General features: G+C 42.4%; 1 long non-coding RNA gene across 2 annotated transcripts; it reads left to right on the top strand.

Moving 5' to 3' along the window:
- Positions 1-330: 330 nt before the first annotated feature.
- Positions 331-20,268, top strand: LOC147990379 (uncharacterized). 2 transcript variants are annotated; one of them, XR_015599372.1, is made up of 3 exons: positions 406-3,566; positions 4,808-5,685; positions 5,769-20,268. It is a non-coding gene; the product is annotated as an uncharacterized LOC147990379 (long non-coding RNA). The 2 variants fall into 2 exon arrangements; XR_015599371.1 differs by lacking the exon at positions 5,769-20,268 and having other exon boundaries at positions 331-3,566; positions 4,808-5,101.
- The last annotated feature ends 2,317 nt before the right edge of the window (positions 20,269-22,585 follow it).

Genomic DNA, 22,585 nt, shown 5'->3' with positions numbered 1-22,585 from the left:
AAGCCAATTTATTAAATGGTGCATAATTCCAGAATTCCTGAGATATTTGTACTCCAGCCTACTCCCTCTCCAAAATCCCTGTGCTTTTTCTCTTTGTTTCCTGCCTGAAGAAATTTGAAGAAAATAAATTGAGGCAGGGGAGAGAGAGCAGCAGTGCAGCCCAGCCACACCGCAACAGCCCAGCAACAACCACTTTAGCCCAGCCCGCGCCTGGCCTTTTCTCCTCTTCTTCCTGGTAAATTTTGCTCAATGCACCCCGTCGGGCCCGCCTGTCATCCCCTCAACTCTCACTTTTTCTTCCACCTCCAGTCGCTTTCCTCTCTCACGGTAAAACAGAGCACCACGCCGCACATGGCCACCGAGGCAGCCAGCCGAGCCGCGCCTCGCCCCTATAAGAGGCCCCGCAGCGCCCTAGGGTTCTAGTCTTCCCCTCCCCCTCTTTCTCCGCCGCCGCCACGCAGGTAAGGGACATCCAAGCGCTTTGTTGCCTCGCTCCGGATCGCCATGGACGAGGAGCCGGAGCTCTCCTCTGGCGTAGGAACTCCAACGCCGGCCCCTTCTCCCTCTACACGCACCACGACGCCTCCACAACCCCGTTCCCGCTGCGATCCAAGGCCGGAGCCACCAAGTTCCTCGACGTCATCTTCCTCTGCTTCCTCTGCTTCACGGACCCAAGCGCCTCCGTCGATCATCGCGCCATCCCGCCGTCTCCAGTCACCCGCGACCTCGTACGACTCCAGCAGCACCCCGCGGTGAAGCCCCGCTCCTCCCCATCTCTCCCTCCGGTTCAATTCTGTCACCGTGGTCGTCTTCCCGAGTCGCCAATCCCATATCCGCCGTGGATGAGGTGCTCGAGCTCCTCACACCCATGCGCCTCCTGCACATACGCGCACAGCACATGCGCGTCCTCTGCACGCACGCCGCCCCTTTGCTGCACCTTCGCGGGCACACCAACACGCACATGCATCTGCACATGCGCACGGCCGCGCTAGTTTGCGAGCCCGTGGCCCTGCTGCGTCTTGCCTCGCCGCCATGCCCGGGACGAGCTCAAGCTCGTGCTCGAGCCAATCTCCTGCAGCTGCTCCGCCTGCACGCGACCATCCCGCAGCTGCTCAAGCATCCAATCCCGCACCCACGCCGGTGCTCTTCTGCTGCAGAAGCTGCCGCCTTCGCTCGCTGTCGTCGCCGGAGTTTTGCCGTCCGTCCGAAGCCATGGCTTGTAGTTAGGATCAGCCTTTAGTCATTGCGCCCCATCTGAGCTCAATCCCCTCACTAGCCTGGTGATCATCGCCGCGCATGCTAATCTGAGGGATCTGGGGTTCAAATCGCGTGCGCCCCCCTTGTTTTTCCTTTCTGCTACCTGTTCGTGTTTCTTCAGTTCAGTTCAGTTCGAGAGGATGCGTCATCTAGGGACGAACCCCTACAGTCTACAAGGAACGTTTCAGCCCAGCTGGTCGCTGCGCTGCACTTCCACCTGGGCGACCAGGGTTCAAATCCCCACGGCCGCACCTTTTGTTTTCACCAATTTTTGCTTCACTCAGATCAAGCTCTGCTCATGTTTCATGTCCAGTCAATTCTATTTTTCAGCTAACCAAGTCAGTAGCCCACTGGTCATCGCAGCGCACGAACAGCAGAAGGCCCTGGGATCGAATCCCATGGAGCCTCAATTCTTTTCCTCTGTGTGTTTTTTTTTCCAAAACGTGCAAACATCCGCTTCAGGCCAATTCTGCTTCTGGGTTTGCACAGTGCATTACTTTCGGCCCGCATATGTTTTTTCCCTGTTCACTGCAATTTAGCATTTCTCTAGTGCATGCATAATTATAGTAAATGCCATCATTTTGAATTGTCAATAGCTAAATATGCATGCATCCAAATTAAACAAACAATATGTGTAAAATGCTTAGATTTGTATCTAGTTTCACAATATGCAACTTTCATCCCTGTTAAAAATGTTTAAAATGCTGTTTGTTTAAGTTTTGCTTAATTGTCATGTTAAAATGATTTAATTCATAACTAAATAATCGTAACTTGGATTTTAATAAACTTTATATGCTTTGGGGGTAGAAAAATGCCTAGTTTAACATGGTGGCATCACTTTGCATGTTTAACAACTCTAAAATATGGTTTAGGGCAGAATAGTACCATAACCAAAAATATGCACATGAGGATTTTTCCGGACTTGTTGCTTGTTGTTCCGGCCTCATTTAAATTTGCCTAGTTAGGTAGTTTTATTATGCTTCACCCTCTTGCCATGCTAATCAACATTTAATCTTGTTGGGTACATAAACGAGAGAGAACGAAATAAGTCATGTGGTGTTTTCTTCTATATGCAACTCCGTTGCATATTGAGCTCCACTTAAGTTGTAGTGTTGTTTTTTGCACTTTGCCATGCCATGCCATGTATCTTTAAACCGGACATGCATCATACTTGGTTGTGCATCATGCCATGTCCATGTGTTGTCCCCACGGCCGCACCTTTTGTTTTCACCAATTTTTGCTTCACTCAGATCAAGCTCTGCTCATGTTTCATGTCCAGTCAATTCTATTTTTCAGCTAACCAAGTCAGTAGCCCACTGGTCATCGCAGCGCACGAACAGCAGAAGGCCCTGGGATCGAATCCCATGGAGCCTCAATTCTTTTCCTCTGTGTGTTTTTTTTTCCAAAACGTGCAAACATCCGCTTCAGGCCAATTCTGCTTCTGGGTTTGCACAGTGCATTACTTTCGGCCCGCATATGTTTTTTCCCTGTTCACTGCAATTTAGCATTTCTCTAGTGCATGCATAATTATAGTAAATGCCATCATTTTGAATTGTCAATAGCTAAATATGCATGCATCCAAATTAAACAAACAATATGTGTAAAATGCTTAGATTTGTATCTAGTTTCACAATATGCAACTTTCATCCCTGTTAAAAATGTTTAAAATGCTGTTTGTTTAAGTTTTGCTTAATTGTCATGTTAAAATGATTTAATTCATAACTAAATAATCGTAACTTGGATTTTAATAAACTTTATATGCTTTGGGGGTAGAAAAATGCCTAGTTTAACATGGTGGCATCACTTTGCATGTTTAACAACTCTAAAATATGGTTTAGGGCAGAATAGTACCATAACCAAAAATATGCACATGAGGATTTTTCCGGACTTGTTGCTTGTTGTTCCGGCCTCATTTAAATTTGCCTAGTTAGGTAGTTTTATTATGCTTCACCCTCTTGCCATGCTAATCAACATTTAATCTTGTTGGGTACATAAACGAGAGAGAACGAAATAAGTCATGTGGTGTTTTCTTCTATATGCAACTCCGTTGCATATTGAGCTCCACTTAAGTTGTAGTGTTGTTTTTTGCACTTTGCCATGCCATGCCATGTATCTTTAAACCGGACATGCATCATACTTGGTTGTGCATCATGCCATGTCCATGTGTTGTTTGTTTACTATGTTGTGTGCTTCTTTCCGGTGTGGCTTCTTCGGGTTGGTTCCGATAACGTCGCGTTTGTGAGGAACCGTTCGACTACGTCCGTTTTGCCTTCTTCATGGACTCGTTCTTCTTCCTTGCGGGATTTCAGGCAAGATGACCATACCCTCGAAATCACTTCTATCTTTGCTTGCTAGTTGCTCGCTCTTTTGCTATGCCTATCCTGCGATACCTACCACTTGCTTATCATGCCTCGTATATTGTTGAACCAAGCCTCTAACCCACCTTGTCCTAGCAAACCGTTGTTTGGCTATGTTACCGCTTTGCTCAGCCCCTCTTATAGCGTTGTTAGTTGCAGGTGAAGATTGAAGCTTGTTCCATGTTGGAACATGGATATTTTGTTGGGATATCACAATATATGTTATCTAATTAATGCATCTATATACTTGGTAAAGGGTGGAAGGCCCGGCCTTATGCCTGGTGTTTTGTTCCACTCTTGCCACCCTAGTTTCCGTCATATCGGTGTTATGTTCCCGGATTTTGCATTCCTTACGCGGTTGGGTTATAATGGGAACCCCTTGACAGTTCGCCTTGAATAAAACTCCTCCAGCAAGGCCCAACATTGGTTTTACCATTTGCCACCTAGCCTTTTCTTTCCCTTGAGTCGGCCGGCTCAAGGGTCATCTTTATTTTAACCCCCCTGGGCCAGTGCTTCTCTAAGTGTTGGTCCAACTGAGCGATGTCCGAGGCTACCAGGGGCAACTCTGGGCTGGCTTACCCAACGTCTGGCTCATCCGGTGTGCCCTGAGAACGAGATATGTACAGCTCCTATCAGGATTTGTCGGCACATCTGGGTGGCTTTGCTGGTCTTGTTTTACCATTGTCAAAATGTCTTGTAACCGGGATTCCGAGTCTGATCGGGTCTTCCCGCTAGAAGGAATATCCTTCATTGACCGTGAGAGCTTGTGATGGGCTAACTTGGGACACCTCTGCAGGGATTTGAACTTTCGAAAGCCGTGCCCGCGGTTATGGGCAGATGCGAATTTGTTAATGTCCGGTTGTAGAAAACCTAAAGTTGACCTTAATTAAAATGCATCAACCGCGTGTGTAACCATGATGGTCTCTTCTCGGCGGAGTCCGGGAAGTGAACACGGTGTTGGAGTTATGCTTGACGTAGGTTGTTCTAGGAGCACTTCTTGATCATAGATTTCTCGACCGTGCTTTGCCTTCTCTTCTCGCTCTCTTTTGCGAATAGGTTAGCCACCACATATGCTAGTCGCTTGCTGCAGCTTCACCTCATAAATGTTACCCTTCCTATAAGCTTGAATAGTCTTGATCGCGAGGGTGTGAGATTGCTGAGTCCCTGTGGCTCACAGTTACTTCCAAAACCAGTTTGTAGGTGCCGATGTAACCGAGCAGGTGACGCAACCAAGCTCAAGGAGGAGCTCGATGAAGATCTTGTCCTTTGTGTTGTTTCGTGCTAGTTGATCAATAGTGGAGCCCAGTCGGGATGATCGGGGATCTGTGTAGCATTTGGGGTAGTCTTCTTTTATTTTGGCTCCATAGTCGGGCCTTGATTGTATTTGGATGATGTAATGCTTTATTTATGTAATTGTGTGAAGTGGCGATTGTAAGCCAACTATGTATCTCTTTCCCTTATGTATTACATGGGTCGTGTGAAGATTACCTCACTTGTGACATTGCTTTCAATGCGGTTATGCCTCTAAGTCGTGCTTCGACACGTGGGAGATATAGCCGCATCGAGGGCGTTACACTTGCCCTTCTCATCAGCTGAGGAAATGGTCCTTTTGAGGACTTCAATCGGGGGCAAATAACTGAGATGGTTTTGAAAGTCAGCCTTGTAATGAATTGAAGACCTTGATCTGATGAATCTCATAATCCAAGGAGCGTAAGGCTTCAACTCAAATGGTGACAGGGATACATTGGCCAAAGTCCTCATGAAGAAATCCTGGTAGTTGATAGGAATACCATGGATGATATTGAACAATAGATTCCTCATTATGCCAACAACTTCTTCGTCATTAGAGTTATGGCCCTTGATTGGACTGAGGGTTTTGGTCAATATTCTGTATATCGTCCTTGGCACATAGAGAAATTCCTTGACGAGGAATGTGGTCCTTGGAGCTTGGCCTGGCTTCAAAGGCTTCATCAGCACTTGCATCAGATGATTTGACAGTTCTAGTTCATCATAGATGTGCCTTGCACCTTCAGTTGGAGGACTAACTGGAATGGCATGAAGTAATTCAGAGGTCGGTGCTTTGTAGTGAGTGTTTTCAGTCATCTAGTCCACTACCCATGAATTCACATCTTCAACGTTTCTTATGATGTGCAGCATGGCAAAGAATTGAAGAATGAGTTCTTCATTCCAATCGCAGATGTCGGTGCAGAAGTTGAGCAGCCCAGCATCATGAAGAACACTGAGGAATGGGGTGAAGCACAGAAGAGACTCCATATCCACATGAGGAATTTTATCATGGTCAAAGATCTTGTCCTTATCAAATAGCAGCGAGGAATAGAAAATCATCTGGCTGGCAGTCCAAAAACACTTACAATGGAGTCGAGCAGAGTCGTATGGATTGTAGTCAGTGAAGAAATGATGCTCAACAAAGAAGTCGTCGGCCTTGAACTTCTGCTTCTTGGTGTGAGGATTCTGTGGCTTGGGCTGAAGATTTGCAGTTCATGTCTTCACAGCCTCTTGATGCATAGCCTCTAGAGCCACAAGCTGAGGAATTTCAGGAGCAGTGTCACCAGCAGCAGCCTTGGCCTCCATTTCTTCATCACTACCAGCTGGAACTTCTTCTGGAACAGAAGGAAGTGAAGCTTGGCATCCTTCAGAGCCCGTATGAATTTCTTCAGTTTGTACTAGGGACTGAGGAATTTGGTGCAGAGGTGTTGTCAGAGGAGAATTGGGGTGATGAATTTCCCAATAGTCATCATTCAGAATTGGAGTTGTTGACCCAATGTCCACATCCACGTCTTCTTCATCAATTTCTTCAACGCCTGCCTCTTGAGCTGTGAACTGAGGCATGGGCGATGATACCATAGGAGTTGACGGGATATTATCCACTTCAATTTCTTCATCCAAGTGCTCTGACGTAGTAGGAGAAGGATTTTCTTCATCTGATTCACTGGGAATCACATATTCGTCACCAAAGGGAACAATCTCCTTTGATGGCATGCTTGATATTGGAACAACATCTATTGGGTTTGCATAGGATCTCGTCAAAGTCTTCACTTTCTTTTGAGATGAAGACTCTGAGTTTGCAGATGCTTTCCTTTTCTTCACAGATGCCTTCTCTACAACTTTGGTCTTCTTCGCTTCTGATGTAGAAGGAAGGTTGGTACTTGTCATCTAAGGTGACTTGGCAGGAGGAGCAGAAGAAATTGGTTCAGTTTCTTCAGGCGCAACTAATGCAGTTGCCCTAGCATGTTCAGTGTCCTCAGGTGCAGTAGCAGATGCTTCAACTGGCCTGGCTTGATCTTCAGACGCAATAGTGGAGGTTGCACTGGCAATTTCTTCAGTGGCTGGAATTTCTTCAGCAGCCCTGGTACTTTCAGAATCATCAACAGCCTGATTGTCATCAGCTGTGCTTGCATGTTCTTCAGTAGGCTGAGCAGATGCTTTAGCCTGAGGAATTTCACGTTGCGATGAAGCTGCAACTTTTGATGTAAATCCCTTTGCCATTTTGATGAATCTAGCTTTGGCTCCTGGCCAATCTGCACGATAAGCGTCAAATTCATCATTGAGTGCTTTGATCTCAGTCTGCATAGTCACAAGTTCATCGGGAGTCGTCTTCATGACATTTTTCTTTAGAAAATGCTCCTTCTTGTACTGAGCTTTCTTCAGTTGCCTGGCCTTCTCAAATTTCCATTTTTCTTCGCCAATAAAGGTCGTTAACATATGACTTTGGCCAGGTGTGAGATTGAAGTCAGGCATAGGACTGTTACGGTCCTTGTGTCAGAGATCTATGATGTCAAGGATCAACTTTGGATCCAGTAGAAGTGGCACATCATTGGCCTTGGCTCTAGCGGCCCTTTGCTATCTGTCTCTGATGATTTCAGCTAGTTCTTCATCATCAGCTTCGTATTCACTAGATGGTACTTGAAAGGTGACATGCTTCTTGTGAGGACTTTGCCTTGTGCTATCTAGCAGCAGCCTTTTTTCTTTAGCAAGGTTGGGCCAGTTGAGAACTGAGGAGGAGCTGAAGAATTTGCAGATGCTCCTGAAGCAATTGATATTCCAGTGGTCCTTTGGTAAGAGGCGAGATGTGCAGGTGCTGAGGACTTTGCACCTGTTGCTGAGGATTTTGCAGAGGGGACTGGAGCTGCTTTTGAGGAAGTAGCTTGAGGAACAGGTCGTGAGGGCTTTGAAGAGCTTGACCGTGAGGGCATAGCAGCTGAGGAACTTGGCTTGTTAGCAGGCTTCTTTGGCATAGCCTTCTTAGGATTGCTAGCAGAGGCTTCAACAGCCGCAGCAGCAGAATCTTCATTGAATTTCTTCACTTCTTCTTTGGTCATTTTGGCTAACTTAGCTTGCCACCTTTTTCCATTCTTTTGGAAAATCCTCACCACGCTTGATGCTAGTGGGATCAACTTCTTGGCCTCATGCCAATGGAGGTCTTGGGCATGGAGGGTGTATGGCGAATTTCTTCATGTACTTAGGATTCACATATCTGTACTCCCTCTATTCTCATTCCCATCTCCTCTCCATCCTCTGAATGCGCACTTTGCGCTCATTCTTCGTCTCCTTGCCATAAATTGCTTCATCAGGTGTGCAGTACCCTGCATAGATATCATCAGGGATCTCTAAAGCAGTATTCACTTGTGGTCTCTTGCCTCCCTTCTGAGGTCTTTTGCTATCGGCCGTTTTCTTCAACTGAGGATTTTGAACAATCGAATTCACCGACGAGGTCTGCAATTTGTCTTCAAGGAGCGTTGTAAATGAGTTAAGTTGATGAGAACCTAGAGATTCAGCAGCGGGCATGTGTACCTGTGAACAAAGTATAGATGCGAAGAATTTGGAGAGGTCATATGCGTTCTCATAAGTTTTTTGACAGAAACAAGTTTGAGGATTTGACCAGGGGTGTCTTGAGGAATTTCACTAAGCGTTCTTTGACTTAGGTTCCAGAGTTGTATAGATTGAGATTCCACACAATTGAGGAATCTTGAAGAAAAACATGGCTTAGAGAAACAAATCAAGAACAGATGCAAGTGTGGTGTTTAAGAGTGTGGAATTTGAAGAATAAACACCTTTTGAAGATTTTGCGGAAATCATCAGAATCAACAAGGGCACTAAAAATAGATTTTATGTACCCTTGACGAAGAACGCGATGAACTGAGCGAAGAAGTTGAGAAGCCCGTCCGTGTTTGCACACGAACACGTCACGTGTACCCTCGACACCAGGGGTGATGCATCGCAGCTCACGGCGAAGGAGTCTCACCGGAAGCGTGATTCGCAAGACAATCGGAGAGAACTTTTGAGGACCCGAAACCCAACACTCCCGGGAGGGACCCCGTCAGGGAGTGCGGCGGCTATGGGCTGCCCTAGGTCGGTCCAACCGTCCCTAGAGCCTCTGCATTTGCAGCTCTCCAACATGAAGAATGACAAAGAACGAGGAAGGAAAAACGGGGGAGAGACAAAACGTAGATGAAAAAGTAGTAGATGTGTTTTTTGCGATTGTGTGTTGTTCAATCAGCCGTCACCTCTCATCTATTTATGAGGTGGATGGACTTCCCATACAAGAAAAGGACTAAAAATTCCGTCCAAAACATCAAAAACCCTAACCTAACTCGGACAGGAATCTTTGGTAATTTCCCAGACCAACTCAGTCTCACCAATTGGTTTGTTTCAGTCCCACCGAGTGAACGTTGCCAACTCTCGGTATCCTTCTGTAATTTCTTGGATCAACTCGGTCTCACCAATTGGTTTGCTTCAGTCCTAGGTTGGATACGATCTCGGATTAAGACGATTTTTATATCAAAATCAACTGTTCGACGAGACGCACAACTTTCGTGTTGAGAAGTTTTCCATCAGAGGCCATATTAATTGAGTTTCATGCCATTCTTTAATCTGGTGTCAACATGAGCATCTCCGAACTTGTCATAACTATTACATCCGAGCTCTGCTATAGACCATCTTCATATCCATCTCGATCTTCTTAGAGATAGCCATTCGGAGTGACCTCCAATCCTAAGTTTGAATTAGTCTTTATATAGCCTAAGCTAATTATGTGACGGTGCCACTTTTGAGCGTCAACACATGCCCCCCTGTTATGCCGGAAAATAACTTGTACCAAGTTTGTTCTAAGGACGATGTCAGCACTCCATCGGCCATTTATATGTTCTTAGGGCGATAAGTATATATCGGCCATGTTTATGCTAAGGGCGATAGTTATTTATCGGTTGTTGCCTATCTAGGCTTCTTGCCACACACTTGGGTGGTACTTCTTTAAATATTTTCCATTGAGAGCTCCAGGTAACAACGCCCCTTGTACGGATTCCACCAAATATGAGTTTCCAGGAACTACTCTTGTAATCCTAAAAGGACCTTCCCAACTTAGAGACCACTTCCCAAATTTTCTGTCTTTCAAACCAATTGGTAGAATCACCTTCCACACGAGATCACCAACTTGAAAAGTCATCAACTTGACCTTCTTATTGTAAGCTCTTGCCACCCTCAACTTATGTCTCTCTATGGCCTCCAAAGCAGCCAAATGTTTATCAGCGACTTCATCAATATTGTCCATCATCAAGTTATAAAAGTCCACCGCCGATAAATCATTCCGTTTGGCTATTCTCAAAGCATTCAAATTCACTTCCACTAGTAAAACGGCCTCTTGACTATATACGAGCTCATATGGAGTTACCTTTGTAGCACCATGCCTTGAGATTCTATGCGCCCATAAGCTTCGGACAGTAGCTCATGCCATCTCCTTGGATTATCCTCAATCTTCTTCTTGATGAGCTTGAGTAATATTTTATTGCTAGACTAAGCTTGTCCATTGGCTTGGGCATAATATGGAGAGGAATTGAGCAACTTTATCTTATATGATTCGGAAAATTCTCTAACTTGATGTAACATAAAGGATGAACCTTGGTCTGTAGTTAATGTTTGAGGAATATCGAATCTATGAATAATGCGCTCAGTTATGAATTGAATTACCTCTGTATGAGTCATATTTGAGTGTTATTACTTCAGACCATTTAGTGAAATAATCAGTCGCCACCAACACGAGCTGATGCCCCTTTGAAGAAGAAGGATGAATCTCTCCAATAAAGTCTAATCCCCAACCTCTAAAAGGCCACGGCTTGATAATAGGATGTAACATAGTAGCGGGAGCCAACTAAATATCACCAAACGTTTGACAAGCTTCACATCCTTTATAATATCGGAAGCAATCATTAACCATTGTCGGCCAATAAAACCCAGCACATCGTAATAACCATTTCATCTTGGGAGCTGACTGATGAGTGCCACAAATACCTTCATGGACATCTCCCATAGCAACTCTCGCTTGGTCCTCGTCCAGGGACTTTAAAAGAACATCATCAACCGTTCGGTGATAGAGACCATCATCTCTCATTGTGTATTTGAAAGCATATGCCAAATAGTCCTATCCACCCTCTTACTAGGATCACACAAATAATCAATAATGGGTTTCCTCCAGTCTTGGTTTTCTCTTGCATTAAATATTTCATTAGTGGCCGAAACGGTTGGGTCCGGTTGGGCCTCCCCTATATTGGCAAGGCTAGACATAGGCCTTTGAGAAATATGAAACATACCATGATCAACATGATAGCCAGATGCTTGTTGTGCCAACTCATTTGCTTTCCAATTGTCATGTCTAGATATATGAGAAATGCTAAAATAATCCAAAATAGAAATTATATCTAGACATTTATCAAGATAAACATTAAGTGATTTGTCAAAACATTGAAAGACTTTGGATATTTGTTGCACTACTAATAACGAATCACCAAAAGCCTCAATATGTGTAGCACCTATGGCAAGGAACATTTCTAAGCCGAATAAAAATGCTTCATATTCAACTTGATTATTTGTGCAAAAATATTCTAAGCGGCATGAGGCTTCAAAAATAGCACCATGAGGAGATATATAAACAATACCAACACCTTGGCCATTGCTACAAACTGAACCATCAAAATATAATCTCCATGGTACTAACGAGACAGGGTTTATATCAATATCTTGCTTGTCATCAATCCGATGCTCAAATAAAATTAGCAACAATTTGGCCTTTCATGGATTTCAGATATTCATAAGCCAAATCATATTCAATTAAAGCATAGGTCCACTTGCCAATTCTACCACTAAGAATTGGCCTATGCAACATGTACTTGATGACATCGGTTTGACAAGCTAAAATGCAAGTACTAGGCACTAGATAATGTCTCAATTTTGTACAAGCATAATATAAGCATAAACATAATTTCTCAATAAATTTATACCTTGTCTCGGCGTCCAATAAGCGTCAGCTCAAATAAGTGATAACATGCTCATTTCCTTTGGTCTCTTGAGTTAAAACAGCACCAATAACACATTCTTCTGCTGCAATATAAAGTCTAAAGGGCTCTTTATGTTTGGGAGCTTTCAACACTGGAGGAGTGCATAAATAATTTTTGATCATGTCAAATGCTTCTTGCTGTTTTACCCCCCAAGTAAAATTAGTTTCATTCTTTAACCGAAGGATGGGAGTGAATGCATCAACCTTCCCTGACAAGTTGGCTATGAATCTCCTCAAATAATTGACTTTGCCAAGGAATTTTTGCATATCTCTCTTGCATGTTGGAGCCTCTACGTTTTGTATAGCTTCTATATTTTTGGGATCAATTTCTATGCGATCATGATGAATAATAAAACCCAAAATCTTTCCAGTTGATACAGCAAAAGCATACTTCAAAGGATTCATCTTTAGTCCATATATTTTCATTCTCTCAAAAGCTAAGCACAGGATTCAAAAGCATCTGATTTGACGACAATATCATCAATATAAACCTCAAGTATAACACCGAGTAAATCATGAAAAATTAAATTCATAGCCCTTTGATACGTGGCACCGACATTTTTTTAATCCAAAGGTCATCACTGTCCACTCAAACAAACCAAGGAAACTAGGACATCTAAAAGCCGTTTTGGACATGTCCTCTTCAGCCATAAAAATCTTGTTATAGCCCGCATTACCATCAAGAAAGCTAATGACCTTATGTCTAGAAGAATCATTAATATGCATATTGGCTATTGGCATGGGATACTCATCTTTAGGTTTAGCTGTATTCAAATCTCCAAAATCAATGCACACCCTCAACTTGCCGGAGCCTTTCTTCTCTACTGGTACAATGTTAGAAATCCGCTCCACATACCTGCAAGGTCTAATAAAATTAGCTTTAAGCAAACGACTGATCTCTTCCTTGATCCGGTCATATGTTTTTGGATTAAACTTTCTGCTGATTGCTTGTATGGTCTAAAACCAGCCTTTATAGGTAACCGATGCTCCACTAGCTCTTGGCTTAAACCTGGCATCTCATGATATTCCCATGCAAAGCAATAAACATATTCTTTCAATGGCTCGATCAACTTAGCTTTATGATCGGATCTTAAATTTTTGTTTACAAATGTCGGCCTAGGAATTGAACCATCTCCTATATCTATCTCTGCTGATGGATCGGCCGATGTAAAACTTTGTCCTAATTTATCCATATCATCTAACTCTTCTATGGACTCATACATATCGTTCTCACTGGACCGATATTCTACAAGACGCTTTTGTAACCACTCTGAGTTAGGATCCATTTAAATACATCGTACCTTGGAGCCGATTATCGCCAACCAGATTTAAAGAAACGGGCACGAAACCACTTTTTATGGCGCTAAGAAAATCAAATTCTGACAAGTCTCGCCCCGTCAAGCAAGTAGCATTGGGATGTTGCCAATCCACCGATGCATCGGCCAAAGCAACACAAGCCAAATTATCCGCATGAATGACTTCTACTTAATCATCAACCCATCGAATTAAAAACTGGTGCATAGTAGATGGCACGCATTGGTTTGCATGAACCCAATCGTGGCCTAATATCACATTGTAGTTACCTTGCACCTCAGCGACAAAGAATGCGGTAGCCAAAGTTTTGCTTCCCACCGTATGCTCCACATACATTACACCTTTGGCTTCAGTTTTCTCTTTGCCTTCAAATCAATTAAGCACCATGTTGGTCTTTATTAACTCTTCATCACGTATCACCAATTTTTTGAAGACCGAATATGGCATAAGATTCACCATAGCACCACCATCGACAAGCATTCTAGCAATCGGCGATCCATTAATATGACCTTTAAGGAACGATGGCTTCAAGTGCGTCACCGACTCTTTTGGCTTCTCAAATATAGCATTTTTAGGACCAAAAATCTAGTTGAGCTACTTCCCCTTCTTCATCTATAGCACGAAATTCGGCGGGTAAGTAATACACCATATTAATATCCATACCTTCATGAACCGGTGTAGACTCATAATAAAGCATTTCATCTCCTTCCGCAAGCATGTTCACTGACTCCGAAATATCTCCAAGGGAAGAGAAAGTAGTCGGCAAAGTGTACTAGTAGCCGCATCGTCCTCCGTTGGTGGTATAGGTGTTGCTATGATCAATACAGATGCTGCTATGTTTTCCTTTTGCTTTGGCCTTCACACTTGTTTGGGGGGTATCATGGGACGGCTTTCATTGAATAATTTATCCCTTAGCTTTTCTGCTTCTTATTCCTCCTTCTCATTTCTCCTCATGCGCTGCAATCTCCTTTTTTTGCGCCTTGGTTAGACCGGAAGGACACCACTTAGGCTGAGTATATTTTGGATCTCTCGACTTGTCCTTTCTTGTGCTAGCTTCATGGTCATTAGCCATGGGGCCTTGCTGGACCGTAGCCACATCTTTATTAGAATCAGCTGGATTATCAACAGTAATTGGCTCTTTGATTATTAATTCTTTAGTACCTATCATAATAATTTCACCACTAGTATTCTTCTCCTTTTGCTTTCTAGGCTCTGAAATTTCAGCACTTGGTGATTTGGCACGCCAGACTTGCCTGCTGACCCTTTTTTATTATCTTGCATTGACTGATTGACACCATTGTTCAAACGGCCTCGTGTGGGATAAGAAAGCCTCTCATGAATGGCCCCCCTTGGTTCTGCCCAACTCGGATGAAAAGCATAAGGGATCATTGGGGGCTACCCCCATCCTCCATTGAAGTCTCCCACGTAGTATGGCACATAGGGCGGTGGCACCATCCATGGTCCCAGTGCCCATGACCCATATGGCCTTGCATGATGCTGAAATTCTTCGCTAGGAGGTGACCTTGAGCACTTCAAATTTGATGACCGATTAGAGCTAGAACCGGCCGCTTGATTGGCATACTTGGACAACAACATATCAAAAGTTGGCTTGATTTTCTTGCGACGCACTTTAGCTTCATTCGTCTTCCACTTGCCAACCTCCGGACTCTTGGGCTTAACAAATTTGACATGAGTATTCTCTTGCACTTGTGGTTGCCCCCGAGTGTAGGATTCTTGATGGTGATCTTGATTATCTCCTTGCCATCGGGTCTCTTGTCAAGCACAACTGGTCTCCCCAAGACCTTGCCGCTCTCCTTATTTTTCCTGGGCTCACCAATGAAAATGTTATTCTTATTAGTTGATTCGGCTATGTTGGGCCGAATTAACATCTTCTTCCCCTCCAAATCCATGGTGTTCATTGGGAAAGGCTACTTATCAACTTGCATCTCAGAAAAATTCAATAGTCCGTCATTAATGGCCAATTGTATCTGTCGTCGAAAAACATTACAATCATTAGTAGCATGAGAAAAAGAATTATGATACTTGCAATAAGCATGCCGTTTTAGATCTTGAAACGGTGGTAAAGTATGACATATTCTAATAATCTTCGCTTGCAATAAAGCATCAAATATTCTATCACACTTAGCAATGTCGAAAGTAAATTTCATCTCTTCATCACGATTCTTATGAATCGGCTTTAAATCATTGCAAGTAAAGGTTTGGCCTTAGATGGACAAACAAATTCAGCAGCATAAATATAACCCTCATCGTCCGAGTGGTCACTATCATACTCAACCATATTCATCTTAGGACGATCAGTTTTATATCTATGCACCTCTTGAAGATCTTTTCTTCGCCTTTCTTGAGCCAAAGCCCTTTGCAAGAATTGGTTGATATTTAAAAACTCATGTCCTTCTAGCCTTTCTCTAATGTGAGTTCTCAAACCACTAAGCACAAGATCAGCCAAATCCCTCTTGGTTATCACCAAACTATAGCACCGGTTTTTGTCTCTCTAAATCTCTTGACGTAATCGGAGACCGATTCATCATGCTTTTGTCTAACCGATGTAAGATGTGACAACTTAAGCTCATTATCACCACTATAAAAATGATCATGAAACTTTTGTTCTAAGTGAAACCATGTAGTAATAGAACCGGGTGGTAACGCAGAAAGCCACGAGAAAGCAGTATCGGTTAAAGATAAAGGAAAATAACGTACTCTCCACTCATCTCGTTAACTTGCCTCACCTAATTGTGCCAAGTACTGACTAACATGCTCCCAAGTGGTTTTTGTGCCCTCTCCATTAAACTTAACAAAATCTGGAATTTTATATCCCGGAGGGCATTGAATTGCATCAAAGTATTCTGGATATGGCTTTTGGTAAATACATTAATTCCTTGGTAACTCAACTCCAAAATTCTCTCGAAGCATCTTAGCCATCTCCTCTCTAAGATTAGCTGGACCATCATCCATAGTGGGCGATGAAGCTTGTGGCAGTAGCATAGCAGGAGTAGGGTTAGTAGTTGCAGGTGTGAATTGTGGCATGTATGCCGAATTGTAATTCAGCAGTGAAATAGGTAAAGTTGTACTAGGGATTTCTGCAATAACAGGCACACCAACATTACCACTAGATGATTGAGGCATACTATTTTTAGCATTACTATTTTCCAAGAAAATTTGGTATGAAATATTATTGCTATCAGTAATACGACTATCAATTTCAGCCCATACCTCGGGAGAGAAGGTATTACTTACAGAGGGTTTAACATGTTCATCATGAAGAGGAGAAAACTTGATTTCTCCAACTGAAGTGATATTGCCTTAGCGATCCTTCTTGAACTTAGCAAGGAACTCCTGCATCTCCTTCTCTTCACGCGCCTTCTTGTACTCCTCATAAACTTGGCGATGTTGCTCCGATAACTCCTCAAAATTGGGCTTGATTATGTTATCAGCGTTGATTTTCGAGGGATTGGGAATCTTGTCGTTGCCAGACATGATGGATGATGATGACAATTGATCTTTAGTCCCCAACGGAGTCGCCAAAAAGTGTGTTCACACACGAACACGTCATATGTACCCTCGACACCGGGGGTGATGCACCGCAGCTCACGTCGAAGGAGTCTCACCGGAAGCGAGATTCGCAAGTCAACCGGCGAGAGCTTTTGAGGACCCGAAACCCCACACTCCCAGGAGGGACCCTGTCGGGGAGTGCGGCGGCTGTGGGCTGCCCTAGGTCGGTCCAGCCGGCCCTAGAGCCTTGGGATTCACAGCTCTCCAACACGAAGAACGAGGAAGCAAAAATAGGGGAGAGACAAAACGTAGATGAAAAAGTAGTAGATCTATTTTTTGCGATTGTGTGTTGTTCAATCGGCCGTCACCTCTCATCTATTTATGAGGCGGCTGGACTTCCCGTACAATAAAAGGACTAAAAATTCCATCCAAAACATCAAAAACGCTAACCTAACTCGGACAGGAATCTTTGGTAATTTCCCGGACCAACTCGGTCTCACTGATTGGTTCGTTTCGGTCCCACCGAGTGAACGTTGCCAACTCTCTGTATCCTTATGTAATTTCTTGGATCAACTCAGTCTCACCGATTGGTTTGCTTCGGTCCTACCGAGTGAACATTGCCAACTCTCTGGTAAATTTTCAGACCAATTAGGTCTCACCGATCAAATCAACTCGGTCGGTCCAAAATGACTCTGCAGTTTCTGTTTCTGACCTTGTTTTGCCTCCACAAATTGCATACGATCTCGGATTAAGAAGATTTTTATATCAGAATCAGCCGTTTCTACGAGACGCACAACTTTCGTGTTGAAACATTTTCCATCAGATGACATATTAGTCATGCCATTCTTTAATCTGGTGTCAACATGAGCATCTCCGAACTTGTCATACCTATTACATCCGACCTCCACTATAGACTATCTTCATATCCATCTCAATATTCTTAGAGAGAGACATCCGGAGTGACCTCCAATCCTAAGTTTGAATTAGTCTTCATAGAGCCTAAGCTAATTTTATGACTGTGCCACTTTTGAGCGTCAACAGTCCGTTCAGATCTTCCATGCCCTAACTTGGCGGCAGAAGACAGCTACGGCGGCGGCGGAGTGCAGATTTCCGCGGCCGGCACGAGTACGACGGTGACGAGGTCAAGGTAGTGAAGCTCTTCCTCACCGGAGATGATGGAAGGTAGCGGCGACGCTAGGTCAGAGAGCTCGAGCAAGGGGAGTGAGGTTGAGCGGGGTAAATGGGGTCAGAGGAGGGTGAGGGGTACTTATAGACGAGGCGAAAAACCGTTCGTCCGAGGAAAATGGACGAATGTGCCCCTGACCCTTCTCATCCTAGCGACATGCGTCACCCACGTACTGTGAAATGGAGATCGTGTGAGATCGTGGGTGAATAGATAAATCATATCGTGGGATGCGGAATGGTTTGAGCGGCAAAACCCAAAAATTGAGATATGAAAATTTTAATGTTTCGTTCGCAAATTCTTCAGCTGACAAGGACATAGTGAAGATTTTGAACGGATTCCAAATAGAACGCACATGAAGAATTTGTGAATATACTGGGTTGAGTTTAGCATAGAGGGGGATGGGTCCGATCACATTGACTTAGGTAAAAGTCAACTTGAAGAATTAGCAATACGAGTATATATACAATGTGAGGATTATATCTAACAGATGTTACGTAAAAAACAATTATAGCAATACATCAAGGAGCTAATGTATTTTCCCCATATATAAACTCGTGAATCATCATGCCTGGTTAAAATTGAGGAAGTAATCATGTTTTGTATTCAAGTAGGGAAATGAGTAGATGATACTGCTGTTTTTTCTTACTTCTAGCTTACACCAGAATGCCTAATATTATCATTTCCAAGTTTGCTAGGGTTCACCAATGGATTGTGGGTCATCATTCATCAACCTTTCTTCCTCTCTCCCTCCAAAATAATATAGCCAACTTCATAAAAAGGGTGAAAAGGATCGTACTCTATACGAAACTGGCAATAGAGTAGGCCATAGCTTCAGGAGTTAAGATAGTCACCGAAGGAGTTCCATGTACTAACAACATGAAGCAGCATGGGCACGCCATAGATAGAAGTTAGGCATGATGGATGATATACTTGAGGACTTTTGTGCGTTAGCACATAATAATTATATACATTGGAACCTTTTACCACATAGATTGAAATATATTTTTCTCAATGCACACTTGCAGGACCCACTAAAGCCAAAAAGAAGTAACACCAAAGCATGGAAATCAGATGTACATAGAAAGCATAAGTTTTTCCAACTTTGTTTCCACATTGGATGCATTGCTAACTGATTTGAAATGAGCATATAAATGAACTGTGCAAGAGAATGGAAAATCCAATCACCCTGCTATCAAGCCGTTGACTTCCATCAAGTCACATTCCATGTGTACTCTGGAACATCACTTAGCCTGGTATGTCCCAGGAGCATGCTGCACCAACTAAGCATGCGACGCTGAGAGAAACCACTATTCTCGTCGTCTGACCTATGATGTTTATTTTTGTTTCTTCTTTCTCTGTACATGAATCATAAAGAAAATAAGCTCATGAAGGAAAGACTGACTCATCCTTTTCAAGATTATATGGGAGTACGGAATTTATGAAACCTTGTTTCTGTGTCAATCCATGTCTCATATTTTCAGTCGGTGGTAGCCAGCATGTAATCCCTAGCCAATAGTGCCTCTTTCTCTGTCCTAGGATGGCGTTCACATGTTTTCTGAAGTAGCATTATCAACATGTAATAATAGTCCACAACATATATAAGATATTGTCATGCAAATTGTACCCAACAAAAATCTCCATGAGCTTACAAAATAGAGACTAAAGCTTCGTCAAGATAGTTTGAGGATCTGGCTAACAATGTTGAAAATTTGGAGTTTATGAAAACAAAAAATAGTGGTAGCTTAACTACTGCAAACAAAATAGAGATTGGGTAGCAACCTCTTTGTCAGGTATTATGATTTCACGGAATAATAAGTTTAAGAATTTCTAAGAGTTTTCTTGCAGATTGTACCCTGTTTGTAAAGAAGTACCGTGTCACCTGTGATAAGTGTATCACCATTTCATTTATGTCAGTCTTTGACCTCCTCAATTCTCAAGCAGAAGGAATGTGTAAGAAAGAGACGAAGATAAATCATTCTCCTATATAGTGATTTTGGCCAAAACATAATTCAAAAGGATTCTATTAGATTGGGCGAGGTTCAACAACCTGAATCAATTGTGTATAGGCCAGTGAGCCTCTATAGTTTATAAACAACAGTGTGCAGTCAGAGAAATTCTTGAAGTAGTCTACGAAGCCAAGCAATCATTTTAGTTGTGACCATCCAAAAGTACTATGAACGACATGTGTTTTTTAACTCGTTCTGAAATATTCAAGCAACATAAACGCGTGAGGAGTTTGGTTCATATTACCAAATAGTGGAAAGCAAGATACATGAATCAAGTAGTATTTAGGACAAACGAAAAATATGATAATAAGGAAAATACATTCAGGGGAGAATCTTAAGTTTTCACACTAAAAACAAAAAATAGTGGTAGCTTCATTATTGAAAACAAAATAGAGACCGGGCACTACCACCAATGGCCCTTTCTATTTTTAAGACTGAGCTCAACAACCTCTTTATTAGGTATTATGATATCATGGACTAATAACTTACAGCTTGTACCCTGTTTGTAAAGAAGTACCATGTCACCGTCTGATAAGTGTGTCATTATTCCGATCTATATCAATGTTTGGCCTCCTCAATTCTCATGCAGAAGGAATGCGTAAGAAAGAGGCGAAGATAATCATACTCCTATATGTAATTCTGGCCAAAACATATATTAGATTAGGCGAGGTTCAACAACCTGAAGGAGTTGTGTATAGGACATTGAGCCTCTGTAGTTTATAAACAACAGTGGGAAGTCAGAGAAATTCTTGAAGTAGTCTAAACATCCAAGCTATCATTTTAGCTGTGAACATCGAACGACATGTGGTTTTGCTTCTAACTCGGTCTGAAATATTCAGGCAACATAAACACGTGAGGAGTCATATTACAAATAGTGGAAAGCAAGAAACATAAATCAAGTAGTATTTAGGACAAACAAAAAAATAACAAAGAACATACGTGCTGGGGAAAGTCTGGAGTTTTCACACTGAAAACAAAAAATAGTGGTAGCTTCACTACTGAAAACAAAATAGAGACCGGGCAGTACCACCCATGGCTGTGCTCAGCAACCTCTTTGTCAAGTGTGACGACATCATGGACTAATAAGTTTAACACATTCTAAGAGCTTTCTTACAGTTTGTACCCTGTTTGTAAAGAAGTACCATGTCACTGTCTGATAAGTGTGTCACTGTTTTGATTTCTGTCAGTGTTTGACCTCCTCGATTCTCATGCAGAATGAATGCGCAAGGAGACGAAGATAAATCATACTCCTATATAGTAATTCTAGCCAAAACATAATTCAAAAAGATTCTATTATATTAGGCGAGATTCAACAACCTGAAAGAGTTGTGTATAGGTGAGTGAGCCTTTGTTGTGGATAGTCAGAGAAATTCTTTTAGTAGTCTACAGAGCCAAGCGATGATGTACTATGAACGACATGTTGTATTACTTCTAACTCGGTCTAAAATATTCAAGCAACATAAACACGTGAAAAGTTTGGTTTATATTACAAACAGTGGAAAGCAAGAAATGAATCAAGTACTCCATGTGAACCATATTAATTGCCGCTGATGTACTAAGTCAACGACAATTAATACAGATCGATGGAGGTAGAATTTAGGACAAACGGGAAATGCAATAATAAAGAAAATACAAAGTACTTGCTAATTCATAGCCCTGGGAACCTCACCTTGCTGATCCCTCTCACTCCGTGGTATCCATCAAGCCCACGCCACGTCTTTTGAAACACTGATCCAACTATAGTTTGACGCGCCGAGGAAAACCATGGACTTAGAGTGTGGTTTGAAGATAGAGGAGAGGTGTCTTGCTGAGATTGCTTACATGAGTGAATATAAGATGCACATTGTGTTAAAAAAGAGATGAGGAATATCAGGAACACTGCTTTATTTTTTACCAGCATACATAAACCCCGGATTTCAACTTTAATTTGCAGAAAATAATAATGTAATTTGGTGGCAACGAAAATATAAATTCAAAGAGATAGAAACCTATGAAGAGGGAAATCAATTCCTTACCTATAGAAGTTAGGACTCATGTCAAACTTTTCATGACAGAAGCAACTCAATTGGCCATATTGGAATTGGTTGTGGAAAAAACCATTTTAAATCAAACTTCTCATCTGCATACAATGTTATGCTACTGTGTAAGTTTCATCAATTTTTTTTGTTCTATACTTGTGAAGACTGTATAAATACTGTTCGATGAAGTAGATCTATAGGAATGCATGAATATTCTTCTAAGCATAATGGGGCAACATAAATCTACTAATTTATTTTAGAGCGGATTTATAATTATGCAGAACCCACTAGTAAACATGAAAATCACTGTGAGGGCACTCTGAAAGTGTATCTGAAAATTCTTTAGCATATTTCTGTAATTGGCAACTATCCTATCTGAACATTGTAACTGCAAAGGAAGGATCGCACATATTATTAAAACAAAAAATGATATTAGGGATTCCATGGTTACAAATAGAGAAAAATATATGAATGTTTTGTATTAAAAAGATCACCTATTTAGATCCATTACCAAATACAACAAACAAACCATACACAGAAACATGTGTGACTCAATAATCCATACATGAAGCTATTTCTTTTGCAGAACC

Source organism: Triticum urartu, chromosome 1A (assembly GCF_056163025.1).
Source record: "Triticum urartu cultivar PI428250 chromosome 1A, HENAU_Tu73, whole genome shotgun sequence".
Lineage (NCBI taxonomy): Eukaryota > Viridiplantae > Streptophyta > Magnoliopsida > Poales > Poaceae > Triticum > Triticum urartu.
This window is presented reverse-complemented; position numbering and strand designations above follow the sequence as displayed.